A 20,454-nucleotide genomic window follows, 5' to 3' on the forward strand; every position below is an offset into this window, starting at 1 on the left:
TGCTAGGAGGTATTATATGATAGACAATTCGGAGAGGAAAAAAGGAGGTTGGGCTTTTCATGATACTGTAGCCGGCAGGGGAATCCCAAATTCCGACTGGTCCCACAAATCCCAGATTTTATTAAATTGAGGGACACTATCGTGAACAGAAGCCATCAATTATTCCATCCTGCGGATATCAGCTATAAGTTGGAGTAATTTGGAACTTGGGGGAGTGGTGTTGGATAACCAACATAAGGGGATCAATCTCTTGGTAGCTAGAAGGATATATGAGATCAATCTGTTACCATGCTTTGTAATACCTGAGAAAGGGAGGCCTAATAAATAATGTAAGGGGTCTAGCGGCAGAGATACATCTACCACCTTCTGAATCAACAGCATCGCCTCCTGCCAAAGGGGTTGGATCATAGAACATTGCCAAAAAATATGAAACAGGGTACCCACTTCCTGACCACAATGCCAACATTTGTCTGAAGTCGAGGGATCATATTTATAGATGACTTCAGGAGTTTTATACCAAAACATAAGTATTTTTATAGAAGTCTCCCTCTGCAAGACACATTTTGAGGATTTAAAAATAGAAGACCATATCCTATTGCATAGCTGGGAGCTAATGAGTCTACAAAGCAATTGAGCCCATTTCCTCATATATAAGTGAGAGACCTCAGTAAGGGGAGTTGACTCGTGGAGGATGCGGTGGATAGAGGATACTAAATGCAATTGGTGGGGTCCCTGAGTACACAGATATTCAAAAGGGGTGGGTTTATCTAAGGTCAGTGTCTGAGACAGGGAATGGAAAAAATGTCTGATTTGTAGATAGAAGTAGAACATATGAGAGGGGATATCGAACTTCTCACGGATAATGTCAAAAGAGTGCAATCAACGGGAAATCGGATGCACTAGATTATGAAGTTGGAACAGAGAAGCATTCATCCATGGAAAGATATGACCCAGGGATAAACTATCAAGGATGGATGGATTAAATAGTACATTCATCAGATTTATACCATATGGATAGAGAGAAGTTCATAGGGGCTGTACATTGACGTTTAAAAATAAGGTCAGTGTGTTGAGAGGGAGACCAGATCAGGGAGCATGGGTGGCCCGGATACAATGTCCCTCTTTCTATATCAGACCAATGCTGGGTGCGTGTAGGCTGGATCAAGAGGTAATAATTCTTAGGTGGGTTGCATAATAATACTTTATAATGTCCGGGGGAACTCAATCCCCCTCTAGATTTAAGGGCGAAGACCACTGAACTCGCAATGCGGTGAGTCCTGCTTTTCCATATAAATTTTAGGAAGCTCCTTTGAATGGCTTTAAGTTGAGAGAGGGGGATGGCCATGGGTAATGTTTCAAAATAATATAACAGCCTGGGTAGAATAGACATCTTTAATACATTTATTCTACCTAGAAGGGAGAGAGGGTACTTAGTCCAGCTTTGCAAGGATTTGTTGATGTCTAAAATTAGAGGGGGAAAGTTTACAGAGTAGAGGTTTGAGTAAGTAGGGGTAAGATGGACCCCCAAATATTTGAGGGAGGTGGAACACCATTTATAAGGATAAGATTACATCAATTGAGATAAGAGAAGGGGAGGGATATTCAAAGGAAGGGCCTCAGTTTTTGTGGTGTTAACTTTGTAGCCAGATATGGCACCAAAAGAGGAAAGAAGATCATGTAGTGAGGGGAGGGACAACAGTGGTTGGGTAATGGTTAACAGAATATCATCTGCAAATAATGACCATTTGTATTCCCTCTGTCGCATCACCACCCCACGAATATCTGGATGTAAACGGATAGATTCAGCCAGGGGTTCAAGGCATAGTATGAAGAGTAATGGGGATAAAGGGCATCCTTGCCGAGTACCATTACTCATAGGGAAGCAAGGCGACAGAAAGGAAGACATCTGTACTTGTGCTGTTACTTGGGAATACAATGCCTGTAGCGCTCTTAGAAAGGGGCCTCTGAAACCGAACTTAAGTAGCGTTGCAAACATATAAGGCCAGCTCAGCCTATCAAAGGCTTTTTGTACGTAAAGACTTAAAACTAGAGCTTGACGTGAGGATCTGTTTAGAAGATCAATTAAGTCTATGGTGAGTCGGGTGTTGTCCCCTGCATGCCTAGTCAGGGCAAAACCTATCTGATCTTTGTTAATCAGTTTTGGAATGTATTTAGAGAGTCTAGAAGCCAGTATCTTAGTAAAGATTTTATAGTCTGCGTTTAAGAGAGCAATAGGTTTGTAGTTGTCAGGGAGGGAGGGATCCTTTCCCGGTTTAGGTATAACAGAGATATAGGAATGTGAAAAATGGGAGTGTGGGGATTGACCTTTGAGGAAGGTACTGTATAAAGTCAGTAAATGAGGGGATAAGATGTCAGAGAAAGTCTTATAGTAGGTATAGGGGAGGCCATCTGGGCCAGGGGATTTATGAAGTGGGAGGTCCTTAATTGTGTTGTGAAGTTCCTCAGCAGTTATAGGAGCATTCAGATCAGCCAGATCAGAGGTAGATAGTGTCGGAAGACTAAGACCTTCAAAAAAAGCATCACATTTTTCTTTAGTAATGTTAAAGTGATTTTCGGGTTGTTCGGGTTATATAGTTTGCAGTAAAAGGAGCCGAAGATCTTAGACATTTCAAGAGGGCAGTGGGTTCTGGTTCCATCATCCTTTAAGAGGAAATCAGGGAAAGAGTTCAAGGGGTGAGGGTGTAACTTGTTTACTAGCATCCTGTGAGGTTTATTTGAAAACTCATAAAATTTTTGTTTTACCCAGAGTAAGGATTTAGCTGCCTTACCAAGAGTGAAGGATTTAATCTGTTCTCTGAGGGATGTAACCTTGCGGAGTTTCGACACCGTGGGTTTGCACAGTAGCTGACGTTCGGCTATCATCAAGGTAGACGTCAATGACTGTAAAAGTTTGTTTCTGTCTTTTTTCAGACGAGAGCCTTCCGCGATGCAAACAACGCGGAAGACCGCCTTATGTGCCCCCAACAGTGTGGAAAAATCCAAAACAGAGCCCACATTGAGCAAGAAAAATTCTTTAAGGCTGGCAGCCAACTTAATGCGGGAAGGCTCAGAGTGTATGAGTCGGTCATTTAGACGCCAGTGGCAAGACCTAGAAGGGATTTGAGATAGCATGACATCTAGTGTGATAGGGGCGTGGTCAGACCATGTAATGGGGGATATGTCAGAATTGATAATGTAAGGGATAAGTGGAGCTGAAATAAGAAAGTGATCTAGACGTGAACACATTTTGTGGGCCATGGAATAGAAAGTGAATTGCTTAGCAGTAGGGTGCTTAATCTTCCAGGAGTCAAATAATTGATGAGATCTGACAAATCTACGGAAGGAATTCGCTTGGGAAGCAGCTTTGCGTGAGGGTGAGTCATTTAAAACACCTCCTCTAGAAGGTGACATGACTAGATTGAAGTCATCTCCTATGATCATAAAGGGTTGGGAGTGGTATTGAGGCAAGTCAAAAACCTTGTTGAGGAAATCTACCTGACCACTATTAGGTGCGTATATATTAACTAGAGTGAAGGAGAAGGACATATAATCAAAATCCAGAATAATAAACCGCCCAAGAGGGTCAGCATGTGTATTTTTGACCCCAATGGGACAGGACTTCTTAATTAGAATGGCCACTCCAGCCTTGCCTGATGAGTCAGATGCCAGGAAGGAGGTAGGAAAAAACTTTGAGGCAAATTTTAATGTGCCACCAACAGGAAAATGTGTCTCCTGGATCATGATTACGTCCGCACCTGAGGATCTGAACTCCTTTAAAGCAATCCATCGCTTCTGAATGGAATTCAGGCCCTTGACATTATATGAAAAAAGCTTGAAGGTCATGATATTAAGTAAACAGGTAAAGGCAATAGATATATATTGAACTTATGGTAGCCTAAAACATAGCTGACATTGAAAAGGACATGTACATTAGTTATAAAGACATAGTGAGAAGGACAAACCCGACAGTTAGTGTAATGCGACCTCTACACAGTGTTCAGCTAAAGCTACGAGTTAGTGTAGTGCGACCTCTGCACAGTGTTCTGCTAAAGCTACGAGTTAGTGTAGTGCGACTTCTGCACAGTGTTAAGCTAAAGCTACAAGTTAGTGTAGAGCGACCTCTGCAAAGTGTTCAGCTAAAGCTACGAGTTAGTGTAGTGTGACCTCTGCACAGTGAGCTAAAGCTACAAGTTAGTGTAGTGCGACCTCTGCACAGTGTTCAGCTAAAGCTACAAGTTAGTGTAGTGCGACCTCTGCAGCGTTCAGCTAAAGCTACAAGTTAGTGTAGTGCGACCTCTGCACAGTGTTCAGCAAAAGCTGCGAGTTAGTGTAGTGCAACCTCTGCACAGTGTTCAGCTAAAGCTACAAGTTAGTGTAGTGCGACCTCTGAACAGTGTTCAGCTAAAGCTACAGGTTAGTGTAGTGCAACCTCTGCACAGTGTTCAGCTAAAGCTACCTGTAGAAGATTGGTGGTTGTTTTTCTGATCCTATCACTACCGCAGGCAGCTACATAATTTACAAGTAGTGTAGTGCGACCTCTGCACAGTGTTAAGCTAAAGCTACAAGTTAGTGTAGTGCGACCTCTGCACAGTGTTCAGCTAAAGCTACAAGTTAGTGTAGTGCGACCTCTGCACAGTGTTCAGCTAAAGCTACAAGTTAGTGAAGTGCGACCACTGCACAGTGTTCAGCTAAAGCTACAAGTTAGTGTAGTGCGACCTCTGCACAGTGTTCAGCTAAAGCTTCCTGTAGAAGATTGGTGGTGTTTTTCTGATCCTTTCACTACCGCAGGCAGCTACATTATTTACAAGTTAGTGTAGTGCATCCTCTTCACAGTGTTCGGCGAAAGCTACAAGTTATTGTATTGCAACCTCTGCACAGTGTTCAGCTAAAGATTCAAGTTAGTGTAGTACGACCTCTGCACAGTATTCAGCTAAAGCTACCTGTAGAAGATTGGTGGTGTTTTTCTGATCCTATCACTACCACAGGCAGCTACATTATTTACAAGTTAGTGTAGTGTGTCCTCTACACAGTGTTCAGCTAAAGCTACAAGTTAGTGTAGTGCGACCTTTGCACAGTGTTCAGCTAAAGCTACATGTAAGTGTAGTGCGACCTCTGCACCGTGTTCAGCTAAAGATACAAATTAGTGTTGTGCGACCTCTGCACAGTGTTCAGCTAAAGCTAACTGTAGAAGATTGGTGGTGTTTTTCTGATCCTATCACTACCGCAGGCAACTACATTATTTACATGTTAGTGTATTGCGACCTCTGCACAGTGTTCAGCAAAAGCTACCTGTAGAAAGTTGGTGGTGTTTTCCTGATCCCATCACTACCGCAGGCAGCTACATTATTTAAACGTTAGTGTAGTGCGTCCTCTGCACAGTGTTCAGCTAAAGCTACCTGTAGAAGGTTGGTGGTGTTTTCCTGATCCTATCACTACTGCAGGCAGCTACATTATTTACAAGTTAGTGTAGTGCGTCCTCTGCACAGTGTTCGGCGAAAGCTACAAGTTAGTGTAGTGCAACCTCTGCACAGTGTTCAGCTAAAGCTACAAGTTAGTGCAGTGCGACCTCTGCACAGTGTTCAGCTAAAGCTACCTGTAGAAGCTTGGTGGTGTTTTTCTGATCCTTTCACTACCGCAGGCAGCTAAATTATTTACAAGTTAGTGTAGTGCGACCTCTGCACAGTGTTCGGCGAAAGCTACAAGTTAGTGTAGTGCGACCTCTGCACAGTGTGCAGCTAAAGCTACAAGTTAGTGTAATTCGACTTCTGTACAGTGTTCAGCTAAAGCTACAAGTTAGTGTAGTGCGATCTCTGCACAGTGTTCAGCTAAAGTTACCTGTAGAAGATTGGTGGTGTTTTTCTGATCCTATCACTACCGCAGGTAGCTACATTATTTACAAGTTAGTGTAGTGCATCCTCTGCACAGTGTTCAGCTAAAGCTACGAGTTAGTGTAGTGTGACCTCTGCACAGTGAGCTAAAGCTACAAGTTAGTGTAGTGCGACCTCTGCACAGTGTTCAGCTAAAGCTACAAGTTAGTGTAGTGCGACCTCTGCAGCGTTCAGCTAAAGCTACAAGTTAGTGTAGTGCGACCTCTGCACAGTGTTCAGCTAAAGCTGAGAGTTAGTGTAGTGAGACCTTTGCACAGTGTTCAGCTAAAGCTACAAGTTAGTGTAGTGTGACCTCTGCACAGTGTTCAGCTAAAGCTACCTGTAGAAGATAGGTGGTGTTTTTCTGATCCTATCACTATCGCAGGCAGCTACATTATTTACAAGTTAGTCTAATGCGACCTCTGCACAGTGTTCAGCTAAAGCTACCTGTAGAGGGTTGGTGGTGTTTTCCTGATCCTATCACTACTGCAGGCAGCTACATTATTTAAATGTTAGTGTAGTGTGTCCTCTGCACGGTGTGCAGCTAAAGCTACAAGTTAGTGTAGTGCGACCTCTGCACAGTGTTCAGCTAAAGCTACAAGTTAGTGTAGTGCGAACTTTGCACAGTGTTCAGGTAAAGCTACAAGTTAGTGTAGTGTGACCTCTGCACAGTGTTCAGCTAAAGCTACCTGTAGAAGATTGGTGGTGTTTTTCTGATCCTATCACTACCGCAGGCAGCTACATTATTTACACGTTAGTGTATTGCGACCTCTGCACAGTGTTCAGCTAAAGCTACCTGTACAAGGTTGGTGGTGTTTTCGTGATCCTATCACTACCTTAGGCAGCTACATTATTTAAACGTTAGTGTAGTGCATCCTCTGCACAGTGTTCAGCTAAAGTTATGAGTTAGTGTAGTGCAAAATCTGCACAAGGTTCAGCTGAAGCTACAAGTTAGTGTAGTGCGACCTCTGCACAGTGTTCAGCTAAATCTACAAGTTAGTGTAGTGAGACCTTTGCACAGTGTTCAGCTAAAGCTACAAGTTAGTGTAGTGTGACCTCTGCACAGTGTTCAGCTAAAGCTACCTGTAGAAGATAGGTGGTGTTTTTCTGATCCTATCACTATCGCAGGCAGCTACATTATTTAAAAGTTAGTCTAATGCGACCTCTGCACAGTGTTCAGCTAAAGCTACCTGTAGAGGGTTGGTGGTGTTTTCCTGATCCTATCTCTACCGCAGGCAGCTACATTATTTAAACGTTAGTGTAGTGTGTCCTCTGCACAGTGTTAAGCTAAAGCTACAAGTTAAAGCTACAAGTTAGTGTAGTGCGACCTCTGCACAGTGTTCAGCTAAAGCTACCTGTAAAAAGATTGGTGGTGTTTTTCTTATTCTATCACTACCACAGGCAGCTACATTATTTACAAGTTAGTGTAGTGCGTCCTCTGCACAGTGTTCAGCTAAAGCTACAAGTTAGTGTAGTGCGACCTTTGCACTGTGTTCAGGTAAAGCTACAAGTTAGTGTAGTGTGACCTCTGCACAGTGTTCAGCTAAAGCTATCTGTAGAAGATTGGTGGTGTTTTTCTGATCCTATCACTACCGCAGGCAGCTACATTATTTACACGTTAGTGTATTGCCACCTCTGCACAGTGATCAACCAAAAAATCCTTGTAGAAGGTTGGTGGTGTTTTCCTTATCCTTTCACTACCGCAGGCAGCTACTTTATTTAAACGTTAGTGTAGTGTTCCTCTGCACAGTGTTCAGTTAAAGCTACCTGTAGAAGGTTGGTGGTCTTTTCCTGTTCCTATCACTACCGCAGGCAGCTACATTCTTTAAACGTTAGTGTAGTGTGTCCTCTGCACAGTGTTCAGCTAAAGCTACGAGTTAATATAGTGCGACTTCTGCACAGCATTCAGCTAAAGCTACAAGTTAGTGTAGTGCGACCTCTGCACAGTGTTCAGCTAAAGCTACAAGTTAGTGTAGTGCGACCTCTGCACAATGTTCAGCTAAAGATACAAGTTAGTTTAGTGCGACCTCTGCACAGTGTTCAGGTAAAGCTACCTGTAGAAGATTGGTGGGGTTTTTCTGATCCTATCACTACTGCAGGCAGCTACATTATTTACACGTTGGTGTAGTGCGACCTCTGCACAGTGTTCAGCTAAAGCTACCTGTAGAAGGTTTGTGGTGTTTTCCTGAGCCTATCACTACCGCAGGCAGCTACATTATTTAAACTTTAGTGTAGTGCATCCTCTGCACAGTGTTCAGCTAAAGCTATGAGTTAGTGTAGTGCGACCTTTGCACAGCATCCAGCAAAAGCTACAAGTTAGTGTAGTGCTACCTCTGCACATTGTTCTGCTAAAGATACAAGTTAGTTTAGTGCAACCTCTGCACAGTGTTCAGCTAAAGCTACCTGTAGAAGATTAGTGGTGTTTTCCTGATCCTATCACTACTGCAGGCAGCTACATTATTTACACGTTAGTGTAGTGCGACCTTTGCACAGTGTTCAGCTAAACCTACCTGTAGAAGGTTGGTGTTGTTTTCCTGATCCTATCACTACCACAGGCAGCTACACTATTTAAAAGTTAGTGTAGTGCGTCCTCTGCACAGTGTTCAGCTAAAGCTATGAGTTAGTGTAGTGCGACCTCTGCACAGTGTTCAGCTAAAGCTACAAGTTAGTGTAGTGTGACCTCTGCACAGTGTTTAGCTAAACCTACAAGTTAGTGTAGTGCGACCTCTGCACAGTGCTCAGCTAAAGATACAAGTTAGTGTAGTGCAACCTCTGCACAGTGTTCAGCTAAAGTTACCTGTAGAAGACTGGTGGTGTTTTTCTGATCCTATCACTACCCTAGGCAGCTTCATTATTTACATGTTAGTGTAGTGCGACCTCTGCACAGTGTTCATCTAAAGCTAAGAGTAGAAGGTTGGTTGTGTTTTCTTGATCCTATCAATACCGCAGGCAGCTACATTATTTAAATGTTAATGTAGTGCGTCCTCTGAACAGTGTTCAGCTAAAGCTACCTGTAGAAGGTTGGTGGTGTTTTCCTGATCCTATCACTACCACAGGAAGCTACATTATTTAAACGTTAGTGTAGTGTGTCGTCTGCCCAGTGTTCAGCTAAAGCTACCTGTAGAAGGTTGGTGGTGTTTTCCTGATCCTATCACTACCACAGGCAGCTACACTATTTAAACGTTAGTGTAGTGCGTCCTCTACACAGTGTTCAGCTAAAGCTACGAGTTAGTGTAGTGTGACCCTTGAACAGTGTTCATCTAAAGCTACAAGTTAGTGTAGTGCGACCTCTGCACAGTGTTCAGTTAAACCTACAAGTTAGTGTAGTGCGACCTGTGCACAGTGCTCAGCTAAATATACAAGTTAGTGCAGTGCGACCTCTGCACAGTGTTCAGCTAAAGCTACCTGTAGAAGATTGGTGGTGTTTTTCTGATCCTATCACTACTGCAGGCAGCTACATTATTTACACGTTAGTGTAGTGCGTCCTCTGCACAGTGTTCAGCTAAAGCTACCTGTAGAAGGTTGGTGTTGTTTTCCTGATACCATCACTACTGCAGGAAGCTACATTATTTAAACGTTAGTGTAGTGCGACCTCTGCACAGTGTTCAGCTAAAACTACAAGTTAGTTTAGTGCGACCTTTGCACAGTGTTCAGCTAAAGCTACCTGTAGAAGATTAGTGTTGTTTTTCTGATCTTATCACTACTGCAGACAGCTACATGATTTACACGTTAGTGTAGTGCGTCCTCTGCACAGTGTTCAGCTATAGCTACAAGTTAGTGTAGTGCAACCTCTGCACAGTGTTCAGCTAAAGCTACAAGTTAGTGAAGTCCGACCTCTGCACAGTGTTCAGCTAAAGATACAAGTTAGCTTTTGCGACCTCTGCAAAGTGTTTAGCTAACGCTACCTGTTGAAGATTGGTGGTATTTTTCTGATTCTATCACTACTGCAGGCAGCTACTTTATTTACACGTTAGTGTAGTGCGACCTCTGCACAGTGTTCAGCTAAAGCTACCTGTAGAAGGTTGGTGGTTTTTTCCTGATCCTATCACTACCACAGGCAGCTACACTATTTAAACATTAGTGTAGTGTGTCCTCTGCACGGTGTTCAGCTAAAGCTACGAGTTAGTGTAGTGCAACCTCTGCACAGTGTTCAGCTAAAGCTACAAGTTAGTGTAGTACGACCTCTGCAGTGTTCAGCTAAACCTACAAGTTAGTGTAGTGCGACCTCTGCACGGTGCTCAGCTAAAGATACAAGTTAGCGTAGTGCAACCTCTGCACAGTGTTCAGCTAAAGTTACCTGTAGAAGATTGGTGGTGTTTTTCTGATCCTATCACTACCACAGGCAGCTTCATTATTTACACGTTAGTGTAGCGCGTCGTCTGCACAGTGTTCAGCTAAAGCTACCTGTAGAAGGTTGCTGGTGTTCTCCTGATCCTATCACTACTGCAGGCAGCTACATTATTTAAACGTTAGTGTAGTGTGTCCTCTGCACAGTGTTCAGCTAAAGCTACCTGTAGAAGGTTGGTGGTGTTTTCCTGATCCTATCACTACCACAGGAAGCTACATTATTTAAACGTTAGTGTAGTGTGCCGTCTGCCCAGTGTTCAGCTAAAGCTACCTGTAGAAGGCTGGTGGTGTTTTCCTGATCATATCACTACCGCAGGCAGCTACATTATTTAAACGTTAGTGTAGTGCGTCCTCTGCACAGTGTTCAGCTAAAGCTACCTTTAGAAGGATGGTGGTGTTTTTCTGATCCTATCACTACCGCAGGCAGCTACATTATTTACACGTTAGTGTAGTGCGTCCTCTGCACAGTGTTCAGCTAAAGCTACCTGTAGAAGGTTGGTGTTGTTTTCCTGATACCATCACTACTGCAGGAAGCTACATTATTTAAACGTTAGTGTAGTGCGACCTCTGCACAGTGTTCAGCTAAAGCTACCTGTAGAAGGTTGGTGGTGTTTTCCTGATCCTATCACTACCACAGGCAGCTACAGTATTTAAATGTTAGTGTAGTGCGTCCTCTGCACAGTGTTCAGCTAAAGCTACGATTTAGTGTAGTGCGACCTCTGCACAGTGTTCATCTAAAGCTACAAGTTAGTGTAGTGCAACCTCTGCACAGTGTTCAGTTAAACCTACATGTTAGTGTAGTGCGACCTCTGCACAGTGTTCATCTAAAGCTACCTGTAGAAGATTGGTGGTGTTTTTCTGATCCTATCACTACCGCAGGCAGCTACATTATTTACACATTAGTGTAGTGCGTCCTCTGCACAGTGTTCAGCTAAAGCTACCTGTAGAAGGTTGGTGTTGTTTTCCTGATACCATCACTACTGCAGGAAGCTACATTATTTAAACGTTAGTGTATTGTGACCTCTGCACAGTGTTCAGATAAAGCTACAAGTTAGTTTAGTGTGACCTTTGCACAGTGTTCAGCTTAAGCTACCTGTAGAAGATTAGTGGTGTTTTTCTGATCCTATCACTACTGCAGGCAGCTACATTATTTACACGTTAGTGTAGTGCGTCCTCTGCACAGTGTTCAGCTAAAGCTACTAGTTAGTGTAGTGCAACCTCTGCACAGAGTTCAGCTAAAGCTACAAGTTAGTGTAGTCCGACCTCTGCACAGTGTTCAGCTAAAGCTACCTGTAGAAGATTGGTGGTGTTTTTCTGATCCTATCACTACTGCAGGCAGCTACATTATTTACACGTTAGTGTAGTGCGACCTCTACACAGTATTCAGCTAAAGCTACCTGTAGAAGGTTGGTGGTGTTTTCCTGATCCTATCACTACCACAGGCAGCTACACTATTTAAACATTAGTGTAGTGCGTCCTCTGCACAGTGTTCAGCTAAAGCTACGAGTTAGTGTAGTGCGACCTCTGCACAGTGTTCAGCTAAAGCTACTAGTTAGTGTAGTGCGATCTCTGCACAGTGTTCAGATAAACCTACAAGTTAGTGTAGTGCAACCTCTGCACAGTGTTCAGCTAAAGCTACAAGTTAGTGTAGTCCGACCTCTGCACAGTGTTCAGCTAAAGATTCAAGTTAGCTTATTGAGACCTCTGCACAGTGTTCAGCTAAAGCTACCTGTAGAAGATTGGTGGTGTTTTTCTGATCCTATCACTACTGCAGGCAGCTACATTATTTACACGTTAGTGTAGTGCGACCTCTACACAGTATTCAGCTAAAGCTACCTGTAGAAGGTTGGTGGTGTTTTCCTGATCCTATCACTACCACAGGCAGCTTCATTAATTACACGTTAGTGTAGCGCGTCGTCTGCACAGTGTTCAGCTAAAGCTACCTCTAGAAGGTTGGTGGTGTTCTCCTGATCCTATCACTACTGCAGGCAGCTACATTATTTAAACGTTAGTGTAGTGTGTCCTCTGCACAGTGTTCAGCTAAAGCTACCTGTAGAAGGTTGGTGGTGTTTTCCTGATCCTATCACTACCGCAGGAAGCTACATTATTTAAACGTTAGTGTAGTGTGTCGTCTGCCCAGTGTTCAGCTAAAGCTACCTGTAGAAGGCTGGTGGTGTTTTCCTGATCATATCACTACCGCAGGCAGCTACATTATTTAAACGTTAGTGTAGCGCATCCTCTGCACAGTGTTCAGCTAAAGCTACCTTTAGAAGGATGGTGGTGTTTTTCTGATCCTATCACTACCGCAGGCAGCTACATTATTTACACGTTAGTGTAGTGCGTCCTCTGCACAGTGTTCAGCTAAAGCTACCTGTAGAAGGTTGGTGTTGTTTTCCTGATACCATCACTACTGCAGGAAGCTACATTATTTAAACGTTAGTGTAGTGCGACCTCTGCACAGTGTTCAGCTAAAGCTACCTGTAGAAGGTTGGTGGTGTTTTCCTGATCCTATCACTACCACAGGCAGCTACAGTATTTAAACGTTAGTGTAGTGCGTCCTCTGCACAGTGTTCAGCTAAAGCTACGATTTAGTGTAGTGCGACCTCTGCACAGTGTTCATCTAAAGCTACAAGTTAGTGTAGTGCAACCTCTGCACAGTGTTCAGTTAAACCTACATGTTAGTGTAGTGCGACCTCTGCACACTGTTCATCTAAAGCTACCTGTAGAAGATTGGTGGTGTTTTTCTGATGCTATCACTACCGCAGGCAGCTACATTATTTACACATTAGTGTAGTGCGTCCTCTGCACAGTGTTCAGCTAAAGCTACCTGTAGAAGGTTGGTGTTGTTTTCCTGATACCATCACTACTGCAGGAAGCTACATTATTTAAACGTTAGTGTAGTGCGACCTCTGCACAGTGTTCAGATAAAGCTACAAGTTAGTTTAGTGTGACCTTTGCACAGTGTTCAGCTAAAGCTACCTGTAGAAGATTAGTGGTGTTTTTCTGATCCTATCACTACTGCAGGCAGCTACATTATTTACACGTTAGTGTAGTGCGTCCTCTGCACAGTGTTCAGCTAAAGCTACTAGTTAGTGTAGTGCAACCTCTGCACAGTGTTCAGCTAAAGCTACAAGTTAGTGTAGTCCGACCTCTGCACAGTGTTCAGCTAAAGATTCAAGTTAGCTTATTGAGACCTCTGCACAGTGTTCAGCTAAAGCTACCTGTAGAAGATTGGTGGTGTTTTTCTGATCTTATCACTACTGCAGGCAGCTACATTATTTACACGTTAGTGTAGTGCAACCTCTACACAGTATTCAGCTAAAGCTACCTGTAGAAGGTTGGTGGTGTTTTCCTGATCCTATCACTACCACAGGCAGCTACACTATTTAAACATTAGTGTAGTGCATCCTCTGCACAGTGTTCAGCTAAAGCTACGAGTTAGTGTAGTGCGACCTCTGCACAGTGTTCAGTTAAAGCTACAAGTTAGTGTAGTGCGACCTCTGCACAGTGTTCAGATAAACCTACAAGTTAGTGTAGTGCAACCTCTGCACAGTGTTCAGCTAAAGCTACAAGTTAGTGTAGTCCGACCTCTGCACAGTGTTCAGCTAAAGATTCAAGTTAGCTTATTGAGACCTCTGCACAGTGTTCAGCTAAAGCTACCTGTAGAAGATTGGTGGTGTTTTTCTGATCCTATCACTACTGCAGGCAGCTACATTATTTACACGTTAGTGTAGTGCGACCTCTACACAGTATTCAGCTAAAGCTACCTGTAGAAGGTTGGTGGTGTTTACCTGATCCTATCACTACCACAGGCAGCTACACTATTTAAACATTAGTGTAGTGCGTCCTCTGAACAGTGTTCAGCTAAAGCTACGAGTTAGTGTAGTACGACCTCTGCACAGTGTTCAGATAAACCTACAAGTTAGTGTAGTGCGATCTCTGCACGGTGCTCAGCTAAAGATACAAGTTAGTGTATTGCGACCTCTGCACAGTGTTCAGCTAAAGTTACCTGTAGAAGATTGATGGCGTTTTTCTGATCCTATCACTACCACAGGCAGCTACATTATTTACACGTTAGTGTAGTGCGACCTTTGCACAGTGTTCAGCTAAAGCTACCTGTAGAAAGTTGGTGGTGTTTTCCTGATCCTATCACTACCGCAGGCAGCTACATTATTTAAAGGTTAGTGTAGTGCGTTGTCTGCACAGTGTTCAGCTAAAGCAACCTGTAGAAGGATGGTGGTGTTCTCCTGATCCTATCACTACCGCAGGCAGCTACATTATTTAAACGTTAGTGTAGTGTGTCCTCTGCACAGTGTTCAGCTAAAGCTACATGTAGAAGGTTGGTGGTGTTTTCCTGATCCTATCACTACCGCAGGCAGCTACATTATTTGAACATTAGTGTAGTGCGTCCTCTGCACAGTGTTCAGCTAAAGCTACCTGTAGAAGGTTGGTGGTGTTTTCCTGATCTTATCACTACCACAGGCAGCTACATTATTTAAACGTTTGTGTAGTGTGTTGTCTGCCCAGTGTTCAGCTAAAGCTACATGTAGAAAGTTGGTGGTATTTTCCTGATCCTATCACTACCGCAGGCAGCTACATTATTTAAACGTTAGTGTAGTGCGTCCTCTGCACAGTGTTCAGCTAAAGCTACCTGTAGAAGGTTGATGGTGTTTTCCTGATCCTATCACTACCGCAGGCAGCTACATTATTTAAACCTTAGTGTAGTTTGTCCTCTGCACAGCGTTCAGCTAAAGCTACGAGTTAGTGTAGTGCGACCTCTGCACAGCGTTCAGCTAATGCTACAAGTTAGTGTAGTGCAACCTCTGCACAGTGTTCAGCTAAAGCTACCTGTAGAAGATTGGTGGTGTTTTTCTGATCCTATCACTACTGCAGGCAGCTACATTATTTACACGTTAGTGTAGTGTGACCTCTGCACAGTGTTCAGCTAAAGCTACCTGTAGAAGGTTGGTGGTGTTTTCCTGATCCTGTCACTACCACAGGCAGCTACACTATTTAAACGTTAGTGTAGTGCGTCCTCTGCACAGTGTTCACCTAAAGCTACGAGTTAGTGTAATGCGACCTCTGCACAGTGTTCAGCTAAAGCTACAAGTTAGTTTAGTGCAACCTCTGCACAGTGTTCAGTTAAACCTACAAGTTAGTGTAGTGCGACCTCTGCACAGTGCTCAGCTAAAGATACAAGTTAGTTTCGTGCGACCTCTGCACAGTGTTCAGCTAAAGCTACCTGTTGAAGATTGGTGGTGTTTCTCCGATCCTATCACTACCGCAGGCAGCTACAATATTTACACGTTAGTGTAGTGCGTCCTCTGCACAGTGTTCAGCTAAAGCTACAAGTTAGTGTAGTTCGACCTCTGCATAGTGTTCAGCTAAAGATACACGTTAGTGTAGTGTGACCTCTGCACAGTGTTCATCTAAAGCTACCTGTAGAAGGTTGGTGGTGTTTTCCTGATCCTATAACTACCACAGGCAGCTACACTTTTTAAACGTTAGTGTAGTGCATTCTCTGCACAGTGTTCAGCTAAAGCTATGAGTTAGTGTAGTGCGACCTCTGCACAGTGTTCAGCTAAAGCTACCAGTAGAAGATTGGCTGGGGATTTTCTGATCCTTTCACTACTGCAGGCAGCTACATTATTTAAACGTTAGTGTAGTGCGTCCTCTGCACAGTGTTCAGCTAAAGCTACGAGTTAGTTTAGTGCGACCTCTGCACAGTGTTCAGCTAAAGCTACAAGTTAGTGTAGTGCGACCTCTGCACAGTGTTCAGTTAAACCTACAAGTTAGTGTAGTGCGACGTCTGCACAGTGCTCAGCTAAAGATACAAGTTAGTCTCGTGCGACCTCTGCATAGTGTTCGGCTAAAGCTACCTGTAGAAGATTGGTGGTGTTTTTCTGATCCTATCACTACCGCAGGCAGCTACATTATTTATACTTTAGTGTAGTGCAACCTCTGCAGTGTTCAGCTAAAGCTACCTGTAGAAGGTTGGTGTTGTTTTCCTGATCCCATCACTACCACAGGCAGCTACATTATTTAATAGTTAGTGTATTGCGACCTCTGCACAGTGTTCAGCTAAAGCTACAAGTTAGTTTAGTGCGACCTCTGCATAGTGTTCAGCTAAAGCTACCTGTAGAAGATTGGTGGTGTTTTTCTGATCCTATCACTACTGCAGGCAGCTACATTATTTACACGTTAGTGTAGTGCGACCTCTACACAGTATTCAGCTAAAGCTACCTGTAGAAGGTTGGTGGTGTTTTCCTGATCCTATCACTACCACAGGCAGCTACACTATTTAAACGTTAGTGTAGTGCATCCTCTGCACAGTGTTCAGCTAAAGCTACGAGTTAGTGTAGTGCGACCTCTGCACAGTGTTCAGCTAAAGCTACAAGTTAGCTTAGTGCGACCTCTGCACAGTGTTCAGCTAAAGCTACAAGTTAGTTTAGTGCGACCTCTTCACAGTGTTCATCTAAAGCTACCTGTAGAAGGTTGGTGGTGTTTTCCTGATCCTATCACTACCACAGGCAGCTACACTATTTAAACGTTAGTGTAGTGCATCCTCTGCACAGTGTTCAGCTAAAGCTACGAGTTAGTGTAGTGCGACCTCTGCACAGTGTTCAGCTAAAGCTACAAGTTAGCTTAGTGCGACCTCTGCACAGTGTTCAGCTAAAGCTACAAGTTAGTTTAGTGCAACCTCTGCACAGTGTTCAGTTAAACCTACAAGTTAGTGTAGTGCGACCTCTGCACAGTGCTCAGCTAAAGATACAAGTTAGTTTCGTGCGACCTCTGCACAGTGTTCAGCTAAAGCTACCTGTTGAAGATTGGTGGTGTTTCTCCGATCCTATCACTACCGCAGGCAGCTACAATATTTACACGTTAGTGTAGTGCATCCTCTGCACAGTGTTCAGCTAAAGCTACAAGTTAGTGTAGTTCGACCTCTGCATTGTGTTCAGCTAAAGATACACGTTAGTGTAGTGTGACCTCTGCACAGTGTTCATCTAAAGCTACCTGTAGAAGGTTGGTGGTGTTTTCCTGATCCTATAACTACCACAGGCAGCTACACTTTTTAAACGTTAGTGTAGTGCATTCTCTGCACAGTGTTCAGCTAAAGCTATGAGTTAGTGTAGTGCGACCTCTGCACAGTGTTCAGCTAAAGCTACCAGTAGAAGATTGGCTGGGGATTTTCTGATCCTTTCACTACTGCAGGCAGCTACATTATTTAAACGTTAGTGTAGTGCGTCCTCTGCACAGTGTTCAGCTAAAGCTACGAGTTAGTTTAGTGCGACCTCTGCACAGTGTTCAGCTAAAGCTACAAGTTAGTGTAGTGCGACCTCTGCACAGTGTTCAGTTAAACCTACAAGTTAGTGTAGTGCGACGTCTGCACAGTGCTCAGCTAAAGATACAAGTTAGTCTCGTGCGACCTCTGCATAGTGTTCGGCTAAAGCTACCTGTAGAAGATTGGTGGTGTTTTTCTGATCCTATCACTACCGCAGGCAGCTACATTATTTATACTTTAGTGTAGTGCGACCTCTGCAGTGTTCAGCTAAAGCTACCTGTAGAAGGTTGGTGTTGTTTTCCTGATCCCATCACTACCACAGGCAGCTACATTATTTAATAGTTAGTGTATTGCGACCTCTGCACAGTGTTCAGCTAAAGCTACAAGTTAGTTTAGTGCGACCTCTGCACAGTGTTCAGCTAAAGCTACCTGTAGAAGGTTGGTGTTGTTTTCCTGATACCATCACTACTGCAGGAAGCTACATTATTTAAACGTTAGTGTAGTGCGACCTCTGCACAGTGTTCAGCTAAAGCTACCTGTAGAAGGTTGGTGGTGTTTTCCTGATCCTATCACTACCACAGGCAGCTACAGTATTTAAACGTTAGTGTAGTGCGTCCTCTGCACAGTGTTCAGCTAAAGCTACGATTTAGTGTAGTGCGACCTCTGCACAGTGTTCATCTAAAGCTACAAGTTAGTGTAGTGCAACCTCTGCACAGTGTTCAGTTAAACCTACATGTTAGTGTAGTGCGACCTCTGCACAGTGTTCATCTAAAGCTACCTGTAGAAGATTGGTGGTGTTTTTCTGATCCTATCACTACCGCAGGCAGCTACATTATTTACACATTAGTGTAGTGCGTCCTCTGCACAGTGTTCAGCTAAAGCTACCTGTAGAAGGTTGGTGTTGTTTTCCTGATACCATCACTACTGCAGGAAGCTACATTATTTAAACGTTAGTGTAGTGCGACCTCTGCACAGTGTTCAGATAAAGCTACAAGTTAGTTTAGTGTGACCTTTGCACAGTGTTCAGCTAAAGCTACCTGTAGAAGATTAGTGGTGTTTTTCTGATCCTATCACTACTGCAGGCAGCTACATTATTTACACGTTAGTGTAGTGCGTCCTCTGCACAGTGTTCAGCTAAAGCTACTAGTTAGTGTAGTGCAACCTCTGCACAGTGTTCAGCTAAAGCTACAAGTTAGTGTAGTCCAACCTCTGCACAGTGTTCAGCTAAAGATTCAAGTTAGCTTATTGAGACCTCTGCACAGTGTTCAGCTAAAGCTACCTGTAGAAGATTGGTGGTGTTTTTCTGATCCTATCACTACTGCAGGCAGCTACATTATTTACACGTTAGTGTAGTGCAACCTCTACACAGTATTCAGCTAAAGCTACCTGTAGAAGGTTGGTGGTGTTTTCCTGATCCTATCACTACCACAGGCAGCTACACTATTTAAACATTAGTGTAGTGCATCCTCTGCACAGTGTTCAGCTAAAGCTACGAGTTAGTGTAGTGCGACCTCTGCACAGTGTTCAGCTAAAGCTACAAGTTAGTGTAGTGCGACCTCTGCACAGTGTTCAGATAAACCTACAAGTTAGTGTAGTGCAACCTCTGCACAGTGTTCAGCTAAAGCTACAAGTTAGTGTAGTCCGACCTCTGCACAGTGTTCAGCTAAAGATTCAAGTTAGCTTATTGAGACCTCTGCACAGTGTTCAGCTAAAGCTACCTGTAGAAGATTGGTGGTGTTTTTCTGATCCTATCACTACTGCAGGCAGCTACATTATTTACACGTTAGTGTAGTGTGACCTCTTCACAGTGTTCATCTAAAGCTACCTGTAGAAGGTTGGTGGTGTTTTCCTGATCCTATCACTACCACAGGCAGCTACACTATTTAAACGTTAGTGTAGTGCATCCTCTGCACAGTGTTCAGCTAAAGCTACGAGTTAGTGTAGTGCGACCTCTGCACAGTGTTCAGCTAAAGCTACAAGTTAGCTTAGTGCGACCTCTGCACAGTGTTCAGCTAAAGCTACCGGTAGAAGATTGGTGGTGATTTTCTGATCCTATCACTACTGCAGGCAGCTACATTATTTACACGTTAGTGTAGTGCGACCTCTGCACAGTGTTCAGCTAAAGCTACCTATAGAAGGTTGGTGGTGTTTTCCTGATCCTATCACTACCACAGGCAGCTACATTATTTAAACATTAGTGTAGTGCGTCCTCTGCACAGTGTTCAGCTAAAGCTACCTGTAGAAGGTTGGTGGTGTTTTCCTGATCCTATCACTACCGCAGGCAGCTACATTATTTAAATGTTAGTGTAGTGTGTCCTCTGCACAGTGTTCAGCTTAAGCTACTAGTTAGTGCAGTTCAACCTCTGCACAGTGTTCAGCTACAGCTGCAAGTTAGTGTACTCATACCTCTGCACAGTGTTCAGCTAAAGATACACGTTAGTTTATTGCGACCTCTGCACAGTGTTCAGCTAAAGCTACCTGTAGAAGATTGGTGGTGTTTTTCTGATCCTATCACTCCTGAGGCAGCTACATTATTTACACGTTAGTGTAGTGCGACCTCTGCACAGTGTTCAGCTAAAGCTACGAGTTAGTGTAGTGCAACCTCTTCACAGTGTTCAGCAAAAGCTACAAGTTAGTGTAGTGTGACCTCTGCACAGTGTTCAGCTAGACCTACAAGTTAGCGTAGTGCGACCTCTGCACAGTGTTCAGCTAAAAAATAGGATTTTTTATAACAGCTTACCTGTAATATCCTTTTCTTTCGATGGACATCACGGGACGCAGAGCCACAGTAATAACTGTTGGGTTATGTAGGTACCACTAGGTATTGGACACTGGTCACACCCTAATCAGGAAGTTCAACCCCCTATATAATCCCTCCCCTTCCAGAGATATCTCAGTTTTGTAGCAAAGCAATATAAGTGTATTAGAAGAGGGGCGGGACCTCTGTGTCCCGTGATG

This window comes from Aquarana catesbeiana, linkage group LG09 (assembly GCF_042186555.1).
Source record: "Aquarana catesbeiana isolate 2022-GZ linkage group LG09, ASM4218655v1, whole genome shotgun sequence".
In the NCBI taxonomy this organism is placed as follows: Eukaryota; Metazoa; Chordata; class Amphibia; order Anura; family Ranidae; genus Aquarana; species Aquarana catesbeiana.